Raw genomic sequence first — 5314 nt, forward strand, 5'->3', positions numbered from 1 at the left:
TATAATGTGCCATTCACCAGCATAGAACTACATACAGCGATCTCTCGCTCCGGGAACAGTGCTGTAGGCCCGGATAAAATCCACTACAGCATGATTAAAAATCTGTCAAACAATTCTCTTATAAATCTCTTGCATCTGTTTAACAGAATATGGACAGAAAATACTTTTCCTGACATTTGGAGGCTATCTATCATTATTCCTATTCCCAAGCCTGGTAAAGACCACAAGAAGCCCTCTAATTACAGACCAATCTCTCTGAAAAGTTGCCTGTGTAAACTCTTTGAGAGGATGGTAAATAGACGTCTGATGTATCTTTTAGAAAAAAATTAATACTTTTCACCACATCAGAGTGGTTTTCGTAGGAACAGAAGTACCACTGATAACTTAGTAAACCTTAAAACATCTATTCGGGAAGCGTTTGTTAGACGACAGCACTTAGTCTGTGTTTTTTGATATAGAGAAGGCCTATGATTGCTGTTGGCGATACGGAATACTTCGTGATTTGCACAAATTCGGATTGCAGGGTAATCTACCAGCTTTTATAAAAAACTTCCTGCAGAATCGAAAATTCCAAGTCAGGGTGGGCAACACTTTATCTAGGCTTTTCACAGAAGAAGAAGGTGTTCCTCAAGCCTCTATTTTGAGTGTGACTCTGTTCCTAATCAAAATTAACAGCATAGCTAACTGTCTTCCTCCCAATGTAAAACACTCTCTGTACGTGGATGATTTTCAGATCTCCTGCCAATCTAGTAATATGAGTTTCATCGAGAGACAACTGCAAACCTCCCTAAATCGCATAGACAATTGGTCCAAGACCAATGGTTTCACTTTTAATACAAAGAAGACCTCATGCATCCACTTTTGCCGAAGGCGTGGTATGCACTGGATCCGGAAATTTATTTGAATGGGGTTAAAATTCCAATGGTTAATGAGGCAAAGTTTTTGAGAGTTTCATTCGACCGTAAACTAACGTTTTTACCACACTTGTGCAATTCAAAGAGTAGATGTTTAAAATCTCTAAACCTTCTAAAGGTACTGTGCTGCTCATCCTGGGGAGCAGACAAATGTTCTATGCTTAGGATTTATAGGGCCCTTGTTCGCTCAAAGCTAGATTACAGATGCATTGTTTATGGCTCTGTGCGAGAATCTACTCTTCGGATGCTGGATCCTATTCACCATCAAGCACTACGCTTGTGCACTGGTGCTTTTCGAACTTCTCCTGTACAAAGTTTGTATGTGGATGCTTATTAGCCTCCACTATCTCTCAGGAGTAAACAGTTGTCTCTTTTTTATTATATAAAACAGAAAACTCTTAGTAAACCTTCAATTAATTGTACAGTATTAGATGCTCAGCTAAAAAGGTTATTTGAAGCTCGTCCAAGTAGTGTCCCTCCATTTGCCATAAGGATGGAGAATGCGATCAGCATGATTGATCTGAACACAAGCAACATTTCACAGGTAGAGGTCTGTAGTATATCACCTTGGTCAACTCCTTTGATAAGTGTTAACCTTAGCTTAAAGCAATTTTCTAAGGAATCCATGCCAGACTATGTTTACAGACAGCACTTTGCAGAAATTCAACATCGTGAAAGAAATTTAATTCCTATTTTTACAGATGGATCTAAATCTGATGATTACGTTGGCTCAGCTTTCGTCTGCCAGGATGAAATAGTGGCAGAACAAATTGCATCGAATTCTTCCATCTTTTCTGCAGAGTTGCATGCTATTTATTTAGCTATAAAACATATAAATAAGAAAGGTCATCATTGCTGTGTGATTTACACTGACTCAGTTAGTGCACTTCAGGCTTTGATGTCGTGCGAACCTAGTTTTCACTCTATAGTAATTAAAATTCATAATCTTATTTGCCATCTTCTTACGAGGAATCTTTCTATAAAATTTTGTTGGGTACCTGGGCATGTCGGCATAAGAGGGAACGAAGAAGCTGATGCAGCTGCAAAGGCAGCTAGTCTTTTACAGCATGAAATGTGTATTGAAGGAAGTGATTTGAAGCTAGTAGTTAAAAAAAGACTAGCAGAGCGATAGCAAAACATGTGGAATGCACAAATCCCCAATAAACTACACGAGATCAAGCCAAATATAGAAAATTGGACACGTAACAAACATTATGACAGGAAATCTGAAGTAATTCTCACTCTCATGTAATTTTTTTGGATATTCCAGATCAACTTCTAATATATATCCTATTTTATTCTCATCAGAAATATTCAAGAAGAAATCAATATTATTTTCCTCACACCATTTAAATCCTCTATATGGTAAATATTGACTCATGGCCTATCCATATAAGTTATTAGCATCTAGATACATCAAATAATTACTTGGTTGACTCATCTATACCTTTTGAAGGGTGAAGACCAGCCATTATGCCAATATTGTAACTGTACTGTAAGTGTTAAACACATACTTTGCAACTGCACTGCCTCTGAAAGAATATGTAGACAGCATTTTGGAAATGCAAGTTTTAAAGAGATTCTTGGCCAGAGGCCAAATCTTAATAAATTATTGAACTTTCTGAAAGTCACTAATTATTATAAACAAATTTGATTATTTATTTATCTATTTATATGTTGTTATTATATGTGTACTGTTATATATTTTTGTTATTGGTTTTGTTATTTATTATTTTATTTATTTATTNCGAATCATGAAACTGATTGTAAAGAAAAAAAGATGGGGAAGATACAAACTATTGGAGGAACTATTTATTTGAAAACATAAAAAATTCATTGAGGATACCATTTGTGATATATGCTGACTTTGAGTGTTTAATTAACTAAGAAAATGGAAACATTTCAACCAGATCCATCTAAGTCTTATACAATGAAATATCAACAACATGAACCAATGAGTTTTTCTTATTACATAAAGTATGTACATGGAGAATATAAGGAACCAGTTATATACAGAGGGCCTGATGCAGTAAAAAAGTTAGTAGAGATGTTAAAAATGAAGTTGAGGAAATCGAAAAAATATGTAAAAATATTAAGCCAATAAATATGACTGTAGAAGATGAAAAACAATATAAAAATACTAATATCTGCCATATATGTGGTAAGGAGATAAAAGAAGATAAAGTTAAAGATCATGATCATTTGACAGGCAGGTATAGGGGTCCTGCCCATAACCGATGTAATTTAAATTATCAAAACCCTAACTTTATACCAGTATTCATTCATAATCTAACTGGATATGATGCTCATTTATTTGTTAAAGAACTTGGATATGATACAGAACCAATTAGTTTGATATCGAACAATGAGGAGAGATATAGGGGAGACCGGGGCAACTTCGGCATGCGGGGCAAGTTTGTCAAGCGCTTTTTTTAAAAATCAAATTAAAAAGAGACTTTGGTTATAGGTTAGGCAGTTGAGTTTTATTGGTGGCTTGTTGAGTGTAGTGTTTTTATTGTTCTTTAATAAGCGTAGTTGAATTATCAAGCAAATTTTCATTTTCGTTCAATTCCATATAATATATTTTTTTCCATTTATATTGAATTGGCAGGTTTTGTTATAATTCCATGATAACGAAAGTTACTTTTCCTGTTAGAAGAATGTAACTTCAACTTATTCACGTGGCCAGATCGTGGCTTGGCATTCTGTTTTCAGGGTTGTACTTAATGTTTCGAAATCATGACTAGCGGGGAAAGATCGGCAACATAAAGCCACATTAGAAGCAAAGGATAAAAATCAAACAGATGATAAATGAAAACATGTTTGCATTTGTTATTCATGTATATATGTCTTTGAACTTGCATTTCGTTGTAATAATATTAAATGGGTGTTGGATTTGTATTTCTTTGTTTTAATAGTGAATTCCAACTTATACATTGTTAATAACATAATTTTATATACGTGCCTATCTTGCCCCATTACTGTTGCCCCTATACCAGGGGCAACTTTAATAAAAATAATTAAAATAATTACAACTTTACAAAAAGAGAGAAGTTGCCGATCTTGCCCCTATACCCGGGGCAACTTCGTCAATTTCTCTCTTCTTGTAAAGTTGTAATTATTTTAATTATTTTTATTTCCAAACTGATTTTAACCAGTTCTATAGTAAGGTAACATTCCAATAGACAATATGCAAAGCTTTTTTTTCAGTTTACAGCAGTATTTATTACACAAAATTTAAGTAAAGCTTAACATGCCGATCTTGCCCCGATCACCCCTATATGGATGGGCCATGAGTCAATATTTACCATATGGTGGATTTAAATGGAGTGAGGAAAATAATATTGAATTCTTCTTGAATATTTCTGATGAGAATAAAATAGGATATATATTAGAAGTTGATCTGGTATATCCAAAAAAATTACATGATTATCATTCTGATCTACCTTTAGCTCCAGAGAATAGAATACCAGATGGATCAAACCAATCTAAATTATTAACCACATTATATGATAAAAAAAAAAGTATGTGCTTTATTATAGAAATCTTAAACAATATTTAAAAATGGAGATGAAACTCAAAAAGATACATATAGTGTTAGAATTCAAGCAATCAGATTGGTTAAAGAAATACATACATCTGAATACAGAAATGAGAACTAAAGCAACTAATGATTTTGAAAAGGACTTTTTTAAACTAATGAACAACTCTGTGTTTGGAAAGACAATGGAAAATATAAAAAATCGTGTTGATATAAGATTATGTTGTGACCCCAAAAAAGTAGAAAAATTAATCGCAAAGCCTAACTTTAAACATCGAACCATATTTACTGAAAACCTATATGCTATTCACATGTATAAGAAAAAAATAGTCTTTAATAAACCCATCTATGTGGGAATGAGTACATTAGATCTTTCGAAGCATTAGATGTATGATTTTCTTTATAATGTGATGAAACCTAAATATGAAGATAACATAAAATTGTTATATCAGGATACGGACAGTTATATATATGATATAAAAACAGATGATATTTATCAGGATATGAAGGGAATGAGTGATTACTTTGATACATCCGATTATCCTGAGAATAATCAATATGGTATACCAAGAGTTAATAAGAAGGTGTTAGGTAAAATGAAGGATGAAAATAATGGAAAAATAATGAGAGAATTTGTTGGTTTAAGAGCAAAAATGTATGCTTTAAAAGTAGAAGATCAGGTTACAAAAAAATCAAAAAGAGTAAAGAAATGTGTTGTTAAAAATAGGATATCATTTGATGATTATAAAAACTGTTTATTTAATAAAACAGAACATTCAAGAACAATGAATCTAATTAGAAGCAAGAAACATGAACTCTATTCAATATAAGTTAACAAGAAGGTTTTATCACCACATGA

General features: G+C 33.0%; 1 pseudogene; it reads left to right on the plus strand.

Annotated features, from left to right (window-relative positions):
• Positions 1-4167: 4167 nt before the first annotated feature.
• On the plus strand, positions 4168-5314 carry LOC111639444 (annotated as a pseudogene).

The sequence above is a fragment of the Centruroides sculpturatus genome, unplaced genomic scaffold, assembly GCF_000671375.1.
Source record: "Centruroides sculpturatus isolate CEXI.00-Female unplaced genomic scaffold, Cexi_2.0 scaffold973, whole genome shotgun sequence".
NCBI lineage: Eukaryota > Metazoa > Arthropoda > Arachnida > Scorpiones > Buthidae > Centruroides > Centruroides sculpturatus.